The sequence below is a fragment of the Canis lupus genome, chromosome 3 (genome assembly GCF_048164855.1).
Source record: "Canis lupus baileyi chromosome 3, mCanLup2.hap1, whole genome shotgun sequence".
In the NCBI taxonomy this organism is placed as follows: domain Eukaryota; kingdom Metazoa; phylum Chordata; class Mammalia; order Carnivora; family Canidae; genus Canis; species Canis lupus.
The window spans coordinates 23,474,215-23,494,499 of NC_132840.1; the positions used below are offsets into that span (position 1 = coordinate 23,474,215).

The 20,285-nt window shown below is 60.6% G+C and overlaps 1 protein-coding gene and 1 long non-coding RNA gene across 2 annotated transcripts in view; one reads left to right on the top strand and one right to left on the bottom strand.

Annotated features, from left to right (window-relative positions):
* Positions 1–20,285, top strand: part of JPH3 (junctophilin 3) — an 81,353-nt gene that overhangs the window by 41,065 nt on the left and 20,003 nt on the right. The window lies entirely within an intron of this gene.
* LOC140624581 (uncharacterized) lies at positions 17,919–20,270 on the bottom strand. The gene is made up of 3 exons (XR_012024055.1): positions 19,828–20,270; positions 19,444–19,556; positions 17,919–18,531 (listed from the first exon to the last, which is right to left on the bottom strand). It is a non-coding gene; the product is annotated as an uncharacterized lncRNA (long non-coding RNA).

Here is a 20,285-nt window from a genome sequence, read left to right on the forward strand (position 1 = left end):
TCAGACAGAATGCACACAGCCTGTGACTCAGCCCCAGGCAGCGTTCCCACCTGGCCCTGAGACAGGCACCTTGGATGACACGGGACACAGGAGCCAGCCGCACCGGCCAAGTCCAGGAGAGCCCTGCGCTGGGGGGCGCAGGCCCAGGGCAGGCCTGGGGGCCGTTTCACGTGTCCTCCCCTGACCTGGCCGCCTCTCGAGGGAAGCAATACTTCTTAAAAGGCCTGGAGAAAGGGACTGCAAATCGGTGCCCACAGTCCATCCCCAGACTTGGTGACTATGGAGGATTGCTCCTCCGTGGGACCTGCAGCTCTCCTGCTGCAGCCAGAGCCCGTTTCTTCCCCTTGGAGAGAAGCAGTGAGTGGTCCTGCTGTGTGTGCAGCGATCTGGCCTCCGGCGAGGCCTGAAGACTACCCAGGCTGTGTCTTCAACTCTGTAAAATGGGTTGAAAGCAGCAGGTGCCTGGTGGGGTGGCAAGGACAGACAGGAGACACTCAGTTGTCTGTCTCTGGCACGTTACAGCAGGCAGGGAGAGAGGGGCAGAGTGGAGTGAAGCCCCTGCCCTTGACCCCGGGTGGTCACCGAGTGTCTGTGACCCCACCTGAGTGAGGCACCTGCACACTTGGCACCCAGGACACCCGTGTCCATGTTGGTCAGACCTGAGAGTTTAGTTTTACTGGAGTTTGTCTCAGTCAAGCCTGGAATCCTGTAAGTGCTTGTGGCAAACTTTACATTCGTTTTGTTTGTTTCTCGTTCCAACCACCACCACCCCTGGCCGTGCCCTTTGCCATGGACTTTGGGGTCCCTGTACCTACAGCCTTAGTCGTGTGCCCTGTTTGGTCAGTTGGATGAGGTGGGAGTAGCAGCCAGCCCCAGCTCGGCCCTTGGGTGCTCTTGTCAGCACCATGACAGCATGACCCACAGACTCCTGTCCCTGGGGATGAGAGACCCCTGGAAGACCCCAATGTATGCCAGCGAGAATAAATGAGTATTTTAAGCCACCGTCTTTGGGGGGGCTGTTACACAGCATTGCAGCTGACTGATACAGTCTCCTGTGGGTGGTTCTTGAGGGAGGAAGGAGCATCTCTGCTGTGTTTCTGCCATGCGTGACTATTGGTCCTTTTGGGGTGAACACTCCTGATTGTCCCCATGTGAGTGTCCCAGGACCACTATGACAACGTACCACCCACTCAGAGCAGTGGGGCCTGAAACAACGGGAATCTGTTCTCTCCCAGCTCTGGGGGCAGAGGCCTGAGATCAGGGTGTAGGTGGGGCTGTGCCCCCTCTGGAGGCTCCGGGGGAGGGTCCATCCTGCCGCCTCCAGCTCTGGGGTCCCAGGGATTTCTGGGCTGCTGGCCATGTTCACCCAGTCTCTGCCTCTGTCCTCACTTGCCCTCATCTTGTGCTGGTGTCTGTGTCCCTTCTTCTAAGGACACATCATGGGGTTTGGGGCCACCCTGACCCAACCTGACCTCCTCTTAACTAGATCTGCAGAGACCCCAGGCCGAGTAAGGTCATGCTGCAGTTTTGGGTGGGTATGACTCTGGGTGGAGGCTCCTGATTCAACCATGGTGTTCTGCACACCTGCACCACAGCTAGGCTGTTCCAGTGCTTATGAACACTGTTCCGCTTGCTCCTGCACCTCCCATAAATCACAGTTCCTGTCTGTGGAATCAGTGTATCCTTCAGAGGGCGGGATCGGAACTCACCACCACCTGCTCAGGCCCCCGTGCCAGGGCAAGGGCTTCCAAGAGTTGCTGTCAGGCACAGCTGGATCCAGGGGTCCAGATGATGTCGGGGCTCGCTCTCGTGTATTCTCTCTCTCTCTCCTCTCTCACCCCCTCGGCTTGCTGCCCTCTGTGTGTTCATCTCCTTTTCCAGCAGGTTCCCTGCATGTGGTAGGAAAGACCAGCAGGTCTGTGCTCACGTAATCCTTACAGTCTCGATCCAGAAGGATAAAGAGAGTGTTGGCTCCCAGCACCCATGTCGGAACGATCTGGAAAGGCCCGGAGAGGCCAGACTGGGTCATGTGTGCACCTCCAGAGTGAGGCAGGTGGTGGAGGACCAGGACCCTGACCACCGCTCCCTGGGATGCGGAGCGGGGCAGGGATGGTCCCTGGCGGCGGATGCGCGCGGCCTCTGTGTATCCACGCCCCGAGGGCAGCCATTCGGGCTGTTTGCAGCTTTGTGATGAATCCTGCCGTGCACACCTTCATGTACACAGTTTTGTGTGGACATATTTTGGCTTCTCTTGGGTATACAGCAGGGGCGGAATGGCTGGGCCATACGGCATTCCTAGGTTTAACCTTCTGGGGACCTCACTGTTTGCCGTGGTGGCTGCCCCGTGTTACGTTTCCGCCAGCCACACAGGTAGGTTCCGGGCTCTTCTGTCCCTGCTGGCTCTCGTCGTCCTTTGGTTTGCTTCTCTCTGCCCTCGTGAGCATGAGGGGGCATCTCCCCCAGTGGCTGATGACGGTGAGATAAGGATGCATGTGTTGGCTGTTTGTGCATCTTCTTGGGGGGCCATCTGCAATCTGGGTTTTTAATATCGTGTTCTCTGCCCTGTCGGCCGTGCTTACCTGTTGGAGTCTGGCTCCCCACCTGAGGCCGAGCTCTCTGAGGGCCGGGCCCTGTGTGCTGCCTGTGTTCCTCAGTGTCCAGAGGGCCTAGGCCGTGGTCTAGGGAGGCCCTGAGGGAGGGACCCTTTCCAAAGCTGGCCGTGAGCCCTTGACCCCAGGGGGCGCTGTGTCCAGGCTGGGGACAGATCTGAGTCTCTGGGGTTGTCACCAGGAAGACTCAGTCCCTCTTGCCCTGAGGCCGTGTTGTGCTCATCTTCGAGAGATGTTGTTGCAGGGCCTCCCCAGCGTGGGTCCCTCGGGGAGGGCACTGCGGCTGCTCAGGACCCTGACCCTGATCCCTACCTGCCCGTGGATGCCCCCCCCAGCACCCAGCACGTCGCAGGGTGTCAGGGAGGCAGGAGGACATCCGTCCCTCTCTTATCTCATCTCAGCGTCTCTGGCTCCTACACCCGTCCCCTTGAGCCCCCAACTCTGGGCCTGTAGTGGGTGTGTAGACATAGAGTCCCAGCCCTGCCACCCGGGCCTCCCACCATGCTGGGTAAGAACTGCCCCTTGAGGCTGGCCAGAGGCTGCATGTATGGACAGTATAGCCCTGCCTGTCATGGGGGCTGGCACTGGGGTGAACGGTCCCCCAGACTCACACCCCCCCAGAGCCTCAGAAGGGAGGCTCACATGCTGATTCTCACCGTGACTCTGTTACCCACCATTGGTGCTCTCAGCCCCTTGTCTCCACAGCCGTGACAGGAGGCATCACACCCCCTGTGGGTCCCACGGCCACCTGCACCTGCCTGTCTTGGCTTGGGTAGATTCCTCACTTCCTCTCTGGCTTTGAATGCTGCCTTGAGCAGGAATTTTCATGAGGCCACAAGAAAAGTTAAGACAAGGGAGTTTCTGTCCCTGCCCTGCTGGTATTGGTCAGCGTGACCATGCGGGGCTGGCTTGCTGTCCACTGACCCGTCCCCCTGCCCCCTGGGCGCACAGCGGTCCCCGTGGTGGGGTGGCCACGTGCTGGACACATGCCAGCAGAGCAGGAGCTGGCGTGAAATGACCCTCTCCCTGGGTCCACGGCTTCACACACATGGCAGCCTTGGGAGCCAAGGCACTTGGGTCCCATGTCCCCCTGGAAGGGAGCCACGGCCACTCAGAAACACTTAGTTATTTAAAAGACTTACCCGTGGTAAAAAAAACATACAGCATTGACTTTACCAGCAGAGCTGTTTTTAAGTAGACGGCATTACGTACATTGATCGTGTTGTGCAACCACCATCTCCATCTCCAGAACCTTCTTATCCTCCCAGAGTGGAGCTACGTCCCCATGGAATAGCAGTTGCCCACTGCCACCAGCGCTTCCCACCACTTCCCGTCCCTGTGGATCTGATCCTCCAGGGGCCTTGTATGAGTGGAACCCTACGGCATTTGTCCTGTTGTGATGGGCTGACCTCACTCAGCATGTCCTGGAGGTCCCTCCGTGCCGTGGCAGGTGTCACGAGAGCCTTCCCATTGTCAGCACAGACCCTGTTTGCTTCACCCAGCAGTGGACGCTCAGGTTGCTTCCACCTTTTGGCTGCTGTGAGTAATGCTGCTGTGAAGTTGGGTGTGTCCTTTTATTGTTAGTTTGTATTGGGGAAAATTTCCAATACGTATGAAAGTGGAGAGAAGTGTCTCTGACACCCGGGGCCGCTCACCTGGCTTGAGCCATTAAGAGCTCAGACTGGTCTTGTTCACTTGACCCCTGACCTAGCCTGCCCTCCAGGGTCGCTTTAGGAGCAAATCCTGGGCATCCTGCCATCTCATCTATAAAGATAAAAACAATTAAACCATAAGCTCAATATTATCCCACCCGAAAAAAATAGCACCAATACCTAATATCATTAAAAATCCAGCTATGCCCTCAGTCTGCTGTCATTGGCTGGTATGGCTCTGGGGTCTTGAGGCTTCAGGCTCTCTCTACCAACCTGCTCTCCTGGCAGCGTGTTTGTTGAACAAATCAAGAATGTTCCACAGTCTGGGATTGGCTGAGTGCTTCCAGGGTGGGCTTAACTGGCTCTCCGGGCCTGTGGATTCCCCGAAACTGCTAGTTAGGCCAGGAAACTTTATCAGAATCTAGTTCCGTTTGCTTGTTTTCCGCAAGGACACGCCCTTGGTGAGGTCAGTGGTTGGCTGCAGCCGCTGCCCGGTCCGTTGTTTCAGGAACACCCAGTTTTGGCTTGATGTGAACAAGAAATTCATGTGTGTCCGTCTCAGCCGTTGCCCACTGGGCCTGCTTGTTACACAGTTGGCCCAGTCTGTAGCCACGGCCCATGGGTTCGAAAGCTGGAGGTCCTCCTGATGCAGCACAGCGCCGCCAGCCCAGCCCGCTGGGCACTCTCGAGGCTGCTGGCCAGACCCCGGGGTGCAGAGGGAGGAGCGGGGAGGGAAGGGGCCCATCCACATGCCGGTTTATGTGTTGGAGGGCGCAGCCGCCAGGCGCTCCGGAGCCCTGTGCTGTTTGGATGGATCCAGGCGATGCTGGCCCTGCGTGCGGCAGAGTCCACTTGCTGTGACCCAGAAGGCAGGGGAGGGGGCCGAGCTGGCAGTGGGATCCTGTTCCCAGGGCTCAGGAGCAAGACCCCTGGCCTGGGGAGCTTTTCTTCACTTCTGTCTCCAGCTGGCCTCTGGGCCTCTTGTTTCCTGCTCCGCCTGTTCTGATGTTACGATTCCCTTCCTGTCACTGAAGATGGGGAGTCTGAGGGACACCCGGGCTCCCAGGCCATGGCCTCCGGCGCCACCGTCGACATGTCCCACTGTCAACATGTCGGGACTTTCCCGTCAAGGGTGCACTTCCCCTGCACATGTGGACGCACATGCCTGCGCGGGAGGGTGTTAGGCTGCTTCTGGAGTTCTGTGACCATGCTTCCGACCTGGCGCGGTGTCACAGCACCGGTTAGACATACGCCTTCCAAGGTGCTCCCAACGTGAGGCTCCGGGAGAAATTCAACACCCTGTGTGGAACACGATCCTATCTTTGCAAAGGAAGACAGAGGTATGTGCTTATGAATATTCAGATGCTCGAGTTTTGGCTTCATGGCTTAATACACGTAACTTCCCCAAGCGCCCCAACTTTGCCCGTGGCTAGCATGGCGCTGTTGGCTCCAAATGTGGCGGTGGTGAGCAGCAGGGCCTCGGTGGGGTCCCTGCCGCGGGGGCTGTGTGCCCTGCTCCTCTCCGCCGCCCCCTCCCCCCCCCACGGCACAGACCAGGCCCAGGAGGCCCTCAGGGAGGGCTCGGCACCATGCCCACCAGCCCCCTTGACTTGGCGTCCCATCCCCTTCAGGACCCCAAGGGTTGGCTGAGCTCGAGGCTGTGACTGCTGGTGCCACCCCCCGAAAAGACTTCAAGGCATGGTCTGTGGGGGCTGCTCTTCTAAAGGGGGCCAAGCACCTGCTGCTGACTCTTTGGGAACGAGGGAATTTTGGGGAGTGGAGAGGAGGTCAGGTGGTCAGGGTCCAACCCCACTGGGCGTGTTCTTCGACTCGGACGCAGTGGCCAGGCTGGCCTCCAGATGCCCATTCCTCCAGGAATGACCAGGAGACCAGTTGGTGCAGACTAATCAGTGGCGGCCTGTCTCAGGGGTCTGGGACCTGTGAAGGGGGATCGATCAGCTGCGTGCAAGGTCTTTGCTGGTGCAGAGAGGCAATGATGGGTACCCTCCTCTGGGGGATCTTTAGCATCTCCTGTCTGCTGGCACATCAACAGCCGATGAAGAGGAGTCTGGTCTCTGTTCCACTGCTTCAAAATCTCTAGGATATGGTCCAGGCTCCCCTGCTAATCATAGCCCTCCTTGAATTCTGGCCTCGGATCTGCCCCTGCCCCACCCTGGTGGGAGCCTTCCTCTGGGCAGCCTTCCACTTTGCACATTCTGTTCCCTCTGCTTGCAATGCCCTTCCTTCAGCCTAGTGAGCTCCTACACAACCCTCAAGACCCAGTTCAGATGCACCTCTCAGAACTCATCCTCAAGTTGGAGAAGAAGAGTCAGCTGCCCCCTCTCAGTGATCCCTCCATGTTGGCATCTGTGTTGAGGTGCAGGAGTTTTTATCGTGGGGGGACCATGAGCCCCCTGCAGTCAGGGCTTTGCTTCTCTGTGCAGCAGACATAGGAAGGAAGAGCACAAGGAGGGAAGTCTTCTGACACAGATGAACTTATCTGAGGAGTCAGCGTCATGTGCTGTAGGGTCAGTGCCTCAGTTTCCTGATCTGTACATCGGGCACCACTCCCAGGGCAGTAGACTGGGACAGGAGGGTGTTCATGGAATGCTCAGCACGTCCCTGCCAACAAACAGCCCTCAGGATTGTAATAGTCTTCAGCCTGAGATCGTCCAGGCTGGCGCAGAGCTGCAACAAGCTCACTAACGGTCCTCCAGCAGGGCTCTGGGTCCTGTGTCCCCAGAATTCCCTTGGGTTCTGATCACGGCTGTGCCCAGCCCAAGGGAAACCACGCACGTGCATGCTCACCTGGCAACCTCCTGGCAGAGCTGCACGGTGAATCCCGCGGAGTCTAGAAAACATTGTCCCTGCAGACGAGCGGCTCTTCGTTGCAAGCACCCGGAGATTGTGCCTGGCGGGTTGCTGTTGTTCGCCTTGGTGGGGGCTGGTGGCAGCCGTGAGCCTCGGGGGCAGAGTGGTGGCGCCCTGGGGCTCTCCAGGGCCTGCCTTCTCCTTGAAGATCTGGTTCCATGTGGCGTGGGGACCTCGGTGGGCAGGTGTCCTATCACACGGAGGCCCCCAGACCTGGCTCCTGCTCGGGCCCCCTTGGCTTGGGGCTTTGCTGCCCGGTCTCCATCTCCCTGCCCATGGGGTGAGCATCTTCCACTAATATTTTCATCTTCATTTTCTGTGCTTTCTATACTCTCACTTCCTGGGGAGATGGTGAAAGTATTTAACAGCCCACCTGGTGTGGTGCCAGTGGGCCATCGTCCTGCCTCCGCAGAGGTGACATGTGTGACCATCACAGGTCCACACTGTGCTGTGCCTGCCTCCCAGGAGGTTCCAGATGAATCCAAGGGAACGGAACGTGCATGCCACACCTCCACCAAGTACACACTGGGATCACGGTTGCCGCTCCACTGCCACCCTGCCCGACGAGTCCCCTTCCCACCCACCCGACGGCTTCTGCAAAACTGTGCTGAGTTCACCACCGCCTCCCACATGGGGTCAATGCCCCTCGGGGTCAACTAGCCAAGGTGCCCTGACTGTGAACCTCCCTCCTCCAGCTGTCCCACCTTGTAGGCCGTGTGGAACCCTTAGGCCTGGTTCACAGCTGAGCGCCGAGCCTCCTCTTGTCCTGGCATGTCTGCCCCCCCTCCACCTGCTGTGCCGGTCGGCTCCGGCTGCCGTGACAAAGTGTCGCAGACCAGGGTCTCCTTATGAGCGGGGGCGGGTTTCTGTGTGGGGTGGGGAAGAGGCTCAGTTACAGAGCAGTGTGACCTGCCTGGTGCCGCTGGATCATGTACATAAAGGGGTTGACTTGGCAAAATTTGTGGCAAATATAACATAAACCATAATGAAAAAGTTCACGATGGCCTAAACCAGAGAGATGCTTATTTCTCACAGGTGTAACATTGTGGCCGGTCCCTCCTCCAAGGTGTGACCAGAGGGTGGTTGGACGCTGTGCACACTATTGGCTCTCAGTGACGCGGCCACTCGGCCACCCGGGAGGCTGGGACACATAGTCTCCATCCTGGGCGCCCGGCTGTGGGGGAGAAGGGCAAGTGGTTCCTGGCCACAGAGTGGTCACTTCTGGGGTCTGAGTGTCCCCACCCCATCTCCACGAGGCCACGTGGCCAGCTCTGTCTCTCCCACCTGCCCAGCCTCCCTCCTCCTTGGGGGCCGAGGTGCTGCCTGCGCGTGAAGCTGTGTCTCCAGGGCCTGGCCTGAACCCGGCTCCAGGCATGTGCTCAGCAAATACCACGCGGATGAGTGAGAGCCGGACAGTGAGAGTGACTTCCTGAGGTCGCGGAGCCCCTGAGCGCCCGGCTGGAATTTGAACCCACACACAGTGCCTCTGGATGGAGAATTCGGCGTTCTCTGAATTCTGGGAAGGGCCTGAGCATTGGGACAGGGATCCTGTCTGTCTCCACCCGTGGGTTCTGACAGGCTGAGGGCTGCCTGGCAGGGGAGGCCTGCAGGTGACCTCCTCATCCTCCACGCCATCTGCTTGGGGATCTGGACCTGAACCCCTGTCCGTGGGTCAGCAGGTGACTCTGGAGCGTGGCGTCTACACCCACCCCTGTGGCCCCGGCTCCCTTCCCCTCTGACTGACCCCCCCTCCTTAGTTACTGGCTCAGTAGGCAGCTTGGCTGGTGCCTCCGGGAGGGAGATGAGTTGAAGTGGCTGTAGAGGGAGCAGGTCCCAGCAGGGCCACTCTCCCTGTGACTGCAGTCACCAGTGGCACAGCTGAGATGCATGGCTCTCATAGCCGAGGCCTGAGCCAGCCCGCCCGTGTCCAGAGCGGCTTCTGGGTGGGTGCTGGCCACCATCCACCAACTGGTGTGCCTGCCCAGGGCTCTGGGTCTCCAGGGATGCAGAGGCCAGGGCAGGGCTGGACCGGGGCCACCAGAGGCGTGCATGTCCTCTCCGGGCTGCCTCGGGGTTTGCAGGAGAATGGATGCAGGAGGACCTCTCTCCGGTGAGCTGCCCTCTCTGGTGGCAGGTTTTCCGAAACTTGTGTTGTAGGGAAATACACAGAACATATGCCTTACCACGTGGACCACCCTTAAGTGACCGGGTCAGTGGTGCTTCGTATATTCACACATGTGCCACTGTCCCCACGACTGTCTGCAGAGCTCGCCTATCCTCCCAAACTGGATGCTGTCCCCTTGACGCACTGACCCCGCCTCCCCAGCCACACTGCCCATCAGCTGCTTTGTGTCCACGGGTGATGCCACCAGGGCCTCACATCCATGGGACTGTGCAGCGAGTGTCCCTTGTCCATGGACAGATGACACCGGGGCCTTACGTCCATGGGACTGTGCAGTGTATGTCCTGTGGCCCTGGCATCTCACTGAGCACAGTGATGTCCTCGAGGTCCCTCTGGTTGCGGTGGGCCTCAGGCTTGCTGTTCCCTTTACAGCCGAGGGGCGTCCTGCCATGGGGATGGGCCTCGTGTTGCTCACCCCCATCCTGCGGTGGACACTTGGTTCCTTGCACGCTCTGGCTGCTGTGGACACATGCGCACAGCTCCCTTGTGAGACCCTGCTCTCCGTGCTTCTGGGATGGGTCGCATGGTGGTCCTTGGCTGGGTTCCTTGAGGAACTGCGGGGCTTTTTCTGCAGCACTGCTCCGACCTTTGTTCCTGTCAACAGGGCCCCAATTCCCCCACATTCTCTCCAACACTAGCTGTGTCCTGGTTGTGTGACGGTGGCCACCTAATGTGTGAACACTGGTAGCACTTGGCACAGCTCATGTTAAATGTCGGTCTCCTGTCTCCATGAACAGCCAGGTACCCACTCCATCCCGTCCCCTCCCAGTCTGTGGACATCCTTGAGGGCAGCACTGTGTCCTCCCACCCTGCCCCACTGCACACTATAGGTGTCAACCAGCGCGGGCTGGGTGAGACGTTGGGGTCCCCGCCTGCCCCCCCTTCTAGGCCGCTCCTCTCTGCTTTGGAGGAGAAGTCTTGCCGGGCCTCCCAGGTTGGGGCAGCTCAGGCCCTGGACCTCTGCTCACTCCTCCACGAGGTCCTCATGGAACAGGGGCCGGAGGGTCAGAGTGAGAGATGAGACCAGGGCAGCAGAGGTCGGAGAGTGAGTGGGTGCCGTCACCCGTCTGTGACTCGAGCTCCCCGTCTGTAGAGGAGCTGGGGACAGAGCTGCGCTGGTGCCTGGGCATGGAGGCTTTCGTGTTGGTGTGACATCCCTCCAAGAAGGGCTTCCGGAGCCTGTTCCAGGGCCGCGGGCCTTCCCCCAGAGCGGCGATGGATATCTGCCCATCGAGGGCAGAGCCCACGAGCCCCAGTGGGATGTCGGGGAGGTGGAAGCAGAGTGGGGGGTGCCCGACACTCATACCCAGGTCGTCCCGTGGTGTCCAGGCCACACCCACGTCCCCACTGCAGCCGTCAGCCGCAGAGTGGAAGCCGCACCCTGCCAGGCGGGTCTCCAGCCTCCCACCAGCTGACTCCCCGGACACGTGGCTCCCACACCTCCCCTCCCCGAGCCTGTCCTTGTCTGTGAGACAGGACGGCAGCGCCCACCCCACAGGCATCCTGGGCACTAAATGACAAGCCCACATGAGGCTGGAGAGACATGTCTGGGGGTCACCTGGCTTGATGTCAGAGCTCAGGACCCCGTATCCTCCTGGTTCGCATTTGCATCCGCTGGATCTCCTGCAATCCACCCTAGCTTCTCTGAGCCTCAATTTACCCGTCTGTCAAATGGGACACCAATAGCCCTGGCCGGGCGGGGAGCAGAAGAGGGCATGAGGGCATCCTTGTGCCCCATCCCCAGCAGGGCTGCAGCCCCAGGTGCCCTGGGGCCCTGCCGTGGCCCATCGCTGCTGTAACAAACACATCTATCACCTCGTCCGTCTGGAGGTTGGTCGCATGGTGCTCGCCCTGAAGCCTGGGTCAGCTGTGAGCAGGGCTGGATCCTTTGGCGGCTCCAGGGTGCATCCCTTCACTGCCCTTTCTGGCTTCCGGAGACGCCGCGTCCTGTGGCTTGTGGCCCCTCCTCTGCCCCCATGGCCAGCAACATAGCTTGGTCTCCCAGCTCGCTCTCCGACCTCTGTGGCCCTGTCTCATCTCTCGCTGTGACCCTCCTGCCTCCGTCCCATCTGCCAAGGACATTGTGGAGACACGGAGTCCCCCTGGATAGTCCAGCACGCTGTCCCCGCCTGGAGATCCCTGATTGAACTGCAGCTGTGGAGACCCTTCTGCTACGTGAGGGGCACTCCTGGGCTCCAGGGCTTAGGGCATGGACGTCTTGGGGCTGGCACTGTGCTGACCGCCCGATCCCGGGTGCACCCTCTGAACCTGGGGATGACAGTAGATCCTTGTGGGAGGGAGCGAGGCCTCCGCCCCGAGGGTGGACTGGCCTTCTGGGGGTCGGGCTGCCAGGGCAGCTGCACTGAGGGCTGTTATCTGGGGAATGTGCCCCTCACCCCCAAAGCACCCCAGCCTGCCAGGGGTCAGAGCAGTGTGGGTGCCAGGGGCTCACGACCAGCTCCGGGGGGAAGGAATCACTTTCTCTGCTGTGCCAGCCTCTGTGAAATGTGGTTTCCCAGCGGGTGTTCTGGCTCTGGTGTCTGGAGCATCCACGTTCATCCACCAGGGGAGGGTCGGGCGGCGAAGTAGCGTTTACCCAGCACCCGTGGGTCACGGGCAGCATAGGCCACAAGCGTGGCTTGTTTCATGAGTTCATCCAGAAGCACGGCGTGTGCCCGCGTCTCAAATATGATTTGTCAATAACATTTCCAGTAATTGGTTTCCTTGGTGGCCTCACGGGCTGTAGCTCACCTACTGAAAACCACCCATGGCTGGCACAGGCGAGTCCATGGTTTCGGGACGGCCACCCCGTGTTGTGACCGGGACGGTGCAGCCCTGTCGTCAGAGGTGCGCCACGGGAAACGCTTGCCTGGCCTGGGAGGTGCCCCTCCGACCTCTGAGGATGCTGAGAACCAGCAGGCCAGTGGTTTCTGTTGGCCGCAGACTCCGTGCACCCCTGAAACCCAAACGACAGCTGGGTTTTTTCCCTGCTGCCTGGTTTTGCCAGGGTCGTGTCTGATTTCCTGGGACCATCAGCTAACAGGTCTGGGTTGGGACTGGTTTGGGTAGAATTGGACGTTGGGGTCTGGCTCACTTTCTAGGTATTTGTTTTGGGTCAGGGTCCTATGAGGGGCGCGAGGGGAAAGGGGGCCCTGGCACCCCCCACGGTCAGTCCTGGGTCTGGGCCTTGTGTCCACCGAGCCTTGCTGAGGGTTTGGGGTGAGGCGCATGCCCTCTGCCAGGGTTGGTTGGCTGGCTCTCCCCCTAAATAAAATGTTGGTCAGACGCTAATCACCTGCCAGCCAAGGGCCTGACGGCCTCCTCTCGGCTCGCTCTGAAGTGACCCGTGCCAGCTCTGCTGTGGCCCGCAGGGACGAGCACAGGACCCTCGCCACAGCATCAGCCCCACGGAGTCCGGCGCCAACCTCCCGGCCCGGCGGTGCTCGCCAGCCTTGCTGTCCGGATGTGCGCCGGGGCCGGAGGGGACGAGCAGGTGAGGTGTGATCAGCCTGCAGACCCGGTGACGGGATGCTTTCAAGGTGGCTTTCTGAATAGCGTAGACGTGCCACCAGGTCGGCTACAGTGTTTGCTCCCGACTGGGGAGCAATCTGAACATGACCTAAGTGGCGTGATTTCTTGTGCGTGATTTCATCCTCCAGAAACACAGGGTGGACAGGCAGCCGCACCCCCGAACTGAGCCATCAGGGACAGGGCACCCCTGAGCTTGCGAGCCGCCCTCCTGCCGCCACCTCAGCCCCCTGAGCAGCTGCCCCTCCCACCCCCCCACCCCGGACTGGGTCCCCCCCAACCCCCGCAGTCCCTGCAATCCCATCGAGCCGCGAGCCGTGTATATTGTGGTCCTGACGTGTTCGACCCTGAACGCACGTGAAGCTGGGCTGCCGTTTTATCAGGCTCCCGTCTCCACGCGTCGCTGATGAAGGGTTTGAGTCTCCCCCACGACCCCTGCGGTACATGTCGCGGGATTCCACACGGGTGCTGCGTCCCAGCCCTGACTGCGCCGTGTTGACAGGAGGCAATGCCCTTGATTTCACGAAATGCTAAAGAATTTAGAGCTTAAAGCTGTTACCTCCCCAGGGGCCTGAACCCTGGCTTGCCGTCCGGCCCTGAGGGCGTCCAGGGGGCAGTGGGGCCGGCGGAGGCAAGGCGCAGGCCGCGGCGCCCATTCCCCCTTCACCCATGGAGCTGCTGGCATCGTTGGCCTCCCCGGGGGGCTGGTGGGGGGAGCGCCCAGGATGGGGTTCGGGCAGCCTGCAGGGAGACCCCCACACCTCCTGGCGTCTCCCGGGGCCCTTCAGAACCATAGTCTCTCCGGACATTACTTTTCTCCAGACTCTGCTCTTCCAGTTAATACGTATCACAAACATTTTTACCAAATGTTTATTTAAACTTCCTGCAAATAAACCCTGGCGCTTCCCAGCCCGCTCTGACGGGTAAGGCCCAGCGTGGTGGTGACGACAGGAGGGATGGCCCTGGGAAACGCCTGCCAGCAGGTGTCGGACCTGCTTCGCATAGACCCGCGTCCACCCGTGGCATCCGCTCCTGGGGCCCCGTCCCACCTTCACCCCGGCTGATGGTCAGCTTACAGTCATCTCGTCGGGGCCCAGAGCTGGCCCTGTCCCAGCTGCTCACGTGTGTGACTTGCCCACCTGTCACCGTCCCACTTCTCAGGTGATGAGGCAAATGCAGGCGTGCAGCTGAAGGTGTATGGCTGGGTGCAGCCACCGGAGGGCACCTGGAGGACTGAACTAGCATCCTGGTGAGGGCAGGGCCGGAGACTGGTCACCACGGGTGGTTCAGAGGGACACCCTGGTCTCTGCTGCTGGACAGGCATGTGGCTCCGGGCCATCTAGTGGATGGATGGCTGTCCCCAAGTAAGTGGCTCTGGGGGAGGCTGCTGGCAGGACAGAAAGGCCCCCAGAGTTGTCCAGCCTCAGGGCTGGCCACATGCCCTTAATCCAGTCACACCAATGAGATGGGAGCCATGGTTCATGTTGCACACAGGGAAACTGAGGCTGAGCTAACAGCTGCTCCTCCCCTGCCCCAAGCCCCTCACTCCTTGGATGCAGGGAGGGGAGGCAGCAAGCCCGTCTACCCAGCCCTCTGCAGCGTGTTCCACTGGAACCTTCCAAGGATGGGCACCCGGGGTGCTGAGCTGGGACCCCACAGGACTTGGCTGTTTGGGGACCTGCTCTTTGCTCTCAGGGGCTGGCTCCAGTGGGTGACACATGGGGCACACAGAGGCCTTGGTTTCTGCCCCACAGGCCGGTCCCGGTGAAGGGCCTATGGGACGCAGCAGCCACAGACCCTGGCAGCGGGCCCTGCTTGAGCCGTTGTATCCATAATGACGACCACAGGAGAACCCTGGTGGTGGGCTGGTGCGCCCCAGGAACAGTCCCCCATGAGGCCCTGGCCTTGTTGGGTCAGCCACACATCACAGATGCTCTCAGCAGCCCCTCCTGCCACCCTCTCTCTGGCTGGGGTCCGAGGGTCCGGGAGGCAGGGGCTAGGAGGGACATGGATGCTTGGCACCTGCCCTCGGCTGTCCCTTCCTCCTGTCTGCCCTGGGTCCTGCTCCTGCTCACCCTGTTGGCCACAGCTACCGCCTTTGCTGAGGCCACTTTCACAGAGCACCGGCTTCGCTATCTAGAATGTTCTGTCCCCAGCTAGAACTCTGGTCCTCATGACTCCCTCCTCCCCTCTAAGTTGGATCTCATTGTTGACCTCTGACCCCAGGCAGCCGGGCACCCCCCTCACCCCCATCCTGCAGCGTGGATGCAGAGCCAACAGACGCAAACCTAGGATGCAAGGCCATGGCTAACTTCAAGATGCACATTCCCCGTGGTGACCACCACCCCTTCAGCTGTCACAGGGACCCTGGGAGGCAGGCATCATTGTGTTCCCACGTCCCCGTCTGTAGAATGTGGAAAGCCAAGGGGACTGTGACTCTCAAGAGCTCGGCACGGTGGCACTGAGCCCAGCTGGCCCGCTGCAGCCCTCTGGTGCCCCTGATGGCTGCGTGAGTGTCTCCATCCCCCGTGGGCTGGGTCTTAGGAGCCTGCCATTCTGGAGGCCAGAGGCCCAAACCAGGTGTGACAGGGCCTCGCTTTTGCCATGGCCGGGGGAGGGTCCTTCCTGCCTCTCCACGCTCCTCCCCAAGTGTTTGTGGTTGTGGCCACATCCCTTCACTCCCTAACTCCGTGGCCATGTGCCTCCTTTCCTCTGTCCCCTCTTCTAAGGACACTCGCGATGGCATTTAGAGCTCACCCCATAATCCAGGATGATCTTCCGTTTCAACATCCTTAACAAAATCCTATCTGCAAGGACCCTCTTGCCAAATGGGGTCACCACTCGACCCACAGCTGTGCCCTGCTGCCCTGAGCCCGCTGTCTGAGTGCGGGCAGAGGAGGAGGGTGTCACATCTGATCTAAGAGTCTCTCCTCCTCCATCTGCTGATCTGCTGTCCGCCTCTCCCCTCAAGCCCCAGAAATGAAAGAAAGAAGAGCGCTCCCCCCAGGCTGGAGTCAGGGCCCTGCGGATCCCTCTTGTGGTCCTTGGGGCCGAGGATGGGATCATGGGCTGTGCCCGGCACCGGGAAGCCTGCCCTCAGTTCTCCATGGTGACAGCTGCTGTGTCGGGTCAGGTGCCACCCCTCTTGGAGCCCCAAAGATGGAGAGTTTTGACACTGGCCCTCAGAGAGCCCCTGGGTCAGGTCCACACAGTGTCTCAGGCTGTGCTGCCTCTGGGGTCTCTGCTCCCTTTTCTCTGCAGCCCCTATAGTGTGAAGCGTGTCCCTCCCGGCAGTGGCGGTGGACCCTGCCTGGTCCTCAGGCGTCTTTCCAGGGTCTGTCCCTGTTCTCGCTCCGCGCACAGAAGAGCAGAGCACCCTGGCGCCACTGACCTTTGCTCCACGCTCTCTGCTCTGCTGCTCCCGGTGCAGCGGCTTCAGCTGCGCTTCCTCCGAGAAGTCCTCCTGGTGTCCTACCCCAGACCCACTGACTTTGCCATGTGAATGCTGCTTGCTCAGAGGCTGGCCTTTTGCCCTGACAGATCCCAAGAGAGGGAAAGCCAGCATTTTGGGGTGTGGGAGGCTTAGGGGGAGGGCTCCCTCTGCTCAGGGTACTCTCGACATGCCGCCCAACATTCCTTCCCTTCTGTAAAGTGGAGGACGCCGCCTGGCCTGCCAGGTGTGTCTAGAGCAGTCAGTGTTGCTGATTGGGGCCTGGGTGATGCCCGTGGCCTGTAGGCCTTACCCTCCCCACCCCACCCCCCATGGAGTACGGCCCCTGGACAGGTGGCTCAGTGGTCAGTGTCTAAGGGGTCCTTTGTGGCCAGCTCCTCAGGTGCTCACCATGGCAAACCACAAAACTGGGCTCTGGGGGGGCACCTCCCCGTCCTCCTCCATCCCCAGGCTGGGACCCCGGCCTCAGAGCCCCTGCACCCATCCCGCCACCTCAGACACCACCCAGCAGAGCTCTGGCTTGCTCCTCACACACCTAGGTCTGGTCTCCGGGGAGCTCCAGACACTTGACAAACATGTCGCTAATCCTCCCTGTGTCCTGGGATGTTACCTCCTGAGGCTCTGCCTTTGGAGAACTGCATGCTGGCATAGAAGCCTCTCTCAGCTTCTAGGACTTCCAGGGAAGCGTCAGGATGCTCCTGGCACCTGCTGTCTCATCCCAGGTGGGGGTGGGAGGGGGCAGTAGAGGGTCTGCCCTGGGCCCTCACAGCAGCAGGGGGCACAGGGGGTGCAAGGAGCAGACCCTGCTTCCCTCCACCCCAGTAGGAGGCCCAGTCGAGGTGTCGCTGAGTGACAGGTGTGGGACCCGTGATGTTCACCTGCTGGGTGGGGCGGGCTGGGGAGGCTGAGTGCCCAGCAGCACCCAATCTCCTTGCCTGACTTGTGGGAGGGGCTGAAGAAAGGAGGTTTGGCTGCCTTGAGGCTGAAGCTTGTGCCTGGACCGGTGCTCTATCATGGTGGGGATGAGTGGGCCCCTGGGCCACACACTTGCCTGTTCTCTCAGGCAGGTTGCAGAACATTGTTGCCTCGGGGTCCCTTTCTGTAAAGTGACCCCAGCAACAGGTGTGCTGACGGGTTCCATGTGGGAAGTGCAGGGTGTTGGCGGTCTGCAGCCTGGGGTGACAGCTCCAGCCTGGCTCAGGGGTGGCTGGGACCAAGTGGCATGTGTGTGTGAGCATCCCCGGTTTGGGGGAAGAGGAGGCCAGGCTGGATCCACTGTTGGCTGTAGCCAGAGCAGCAGCAGCGCCCAGCACCCTTGGGGCACGTCCGCAGGGCCTGGCTCTCCCGTGGGGCTGTGCCTGCAGACTCTCTAGATCCCCCAATTTATGTGTCTGGCTGCACATGGAACCCAGTCACCTCCCTGGCTTCCTGGGGCTGCCGCGGGGGCCAGCCCACCGCCTGCCTCCTGCACATCTCCACCCTTCCACGGATGGAGACGAGGACATGGGGAGGTTTCTGTGGCAGCAGCAGCAGGTCAGTAGCAAGCAAGGCCCGTCCCTCAGGCAGCCGGTTGCTAGAAGCTGAGGCCTTCAGCGCAACTGGCGTCCCTCCTGCAGAAAGGATGAGGAGCTGAGGGGTCTGGCGGGGTGAGTGATGTGGGGCGCCCTGCAGCAGGGATGGAGGCCTGGGGCGGGGAGCTGCTGGAAATATGGTGTGTCCTATAAATGGCCTTGGTCTCCATTTGTCCTGTAACTGAGCCCCTGGGAGAAGCAGGCCAATGGGTGAGACCCATGGGGGTGCAGGTAGGAGCAGAGCATGGCTGCCGCCTGGCATCCCTGCCACCAGGGGTCTCCGAGGGCCAGGCCTGGCTTTATTTCATTTATTCTATCAACAAATGTGTTGATTCTGCTGTGTGAACAGTCTTGTATCCGGTACCAGGATCCACAAGGGTGGAGCACGGGCGAGCGTCTGCCGCAGGATCCTCCTCGGCGATCACCTGTCAGTCCTCCTCCGTGCCTCTGCTTATGCTGTTCCGTCCTCCTTTCCACACACTGATATCTCGAGTGTCTGCTGTGCACCAGACACCGTGTGCTGCGGGACGGTCACAGTCCTGCTGGGAGAAGGATATGTTTCCAGAAAACAGCAGAAGTGTGTTGATGGATCGGTTTGACGAATGTCCATGTTGGTGCCTGCCTCGCGCCAGCCCTGTTCTTGGTTCCTGGGATGAAGATCCACCCTCTGTGAGAAATACAAAAGGAGATAAAAGCCCCGTGCCTCTGGGAGCTTCTAAGGAGGGGGAGGCGGAGGCTACCTGCCCCGGCCTGGCAGGGGTTTGGCAAGTGGACAGGAAGGACTTGCCAGGAGAAGCACCACCTGGTCAGAGGTCAGGGGGCCTTAGAGATTAGTCCTGGCCCTTCCTGAGTCAGGAGACAGCGTAACATCACCAGAGGGTGGCAAGGTGGTAATCGGGGTGGTTTTGTGGGTGTGCAGACGGTGCACTTGCCACCGCACACCCACAGGGGCCCCGCTCTGGGGGTTTGGTGCCTGGGGTTCCCATCTTTGAAATTCCCAACCTCGGCAGCTGTGTCATGTAAACGTGGTCTGATGGGACCACGAGCTGCAGGCTTGGCACCTTGGCTTCCGTGGGACAGGTGCGCAGCTGCCAGCCCTCGACCTCTCCTGTTCCTTGGCATCCCCTTCATCATCCCACAATGGTGACTAGGTGATGTTGGTGAGGGACGCAAGTCCCACCATCACCCGCTGCCCCAGGGTGCCCCAGGCACCATCACCCGCTGCCCCAAACATCACAGCATGTTTGATGGGCCACATGGCACGGCCCCTTGCTCTGCTCCATCAGACAGTGGCATGTCAGGGCCTGGAGATCCTGCCTCCACTGGAGGCAGGGACAGCAGGCCCCGGGAGGGCGGAGTGACCACCAGGTCCCGTTTATCACTTGCACCGGGGCCCCTGGTGGTAACCTCCAATGCATGGTCCCTTCTCTGCCCTGTTGACGTGGCATTGACCGGCCCGTGCCGTGCCGAGGTTCCTGGAGGGGGCAGGCACCTTTCCTCTCCAGCCCGTGGAGGCCAGTGGTCCTGGGCCCAGTCCAGACGTCATGGCCACATGGGTTCCTTTACTCACGGAACATACCTGAGTGTTATTTCAAAGATCAGGTTTTGGGCAGGGTGTGAAGTAGGCAAACCACAGAAGGCAGGGGGAGGAGCTTCTTCTTAGGTAAATGTGTGTTCCGTGGAGGGAGGCTACTGAGAAGGACAGCACCCACCACGTGACTTAGCTCTTCGTACACCCAGGATATGCCTGTGCCTGGCCCCCCATCCTTGGCCCCTCACCCCCTGTGCTTCTCACCCCCTGGGCCTCCCACCTCCCGGCCCACACTGGTGCCCTGCCCCCGCCCTGTCCTGTGCCCTCCCACCCCTTAGGCCCCCCATCTTCTGGCCCCCTGGCCCCCAGGCTCCCCACCCCCTGCCCACACTGGTGCCCTGCTGCCCGCCCTGGCCCCATCCCGGTGCACACATAGTCACAGGCAGAGGTGGCCTGTGCGCTCGCCCGCGGGTGGAAGCGCAGCACTCAAATTAGCCATCTTTCCACTTGCTCAATGGGTATGTAGGCTACTCGCAGGGTGGCGGTTCGCCTGCTATTCCTGGTGTGCGGGGGCTTGGGTGTGGGGTGAGGGAGGAGAAGAGGGGGCGCTCAGTCTAAACATAGACTGGGGCCGGGAGGGGCGGCGAGGCGGGAAGGGCAGAATGATGTTGGAAAATCAGCTCCTTAAGAGAAGCGGGTGCCTGAGGAGAGGAGCCTGTGGGTTGCCATGGCAACCAGGATGCACACCCCCAAGCCCCCCAACAGGAAGGCTGGGGCCTGTGGGCATTCTGGCTGGGCTGGGCTGTGGGTGGCAAATACACCTGCCATGCCCCAGGGGGACTTGCTGCGGGAGCCTCAGTGTTCTCACCTGTGAGATGGGGATGGCAGGA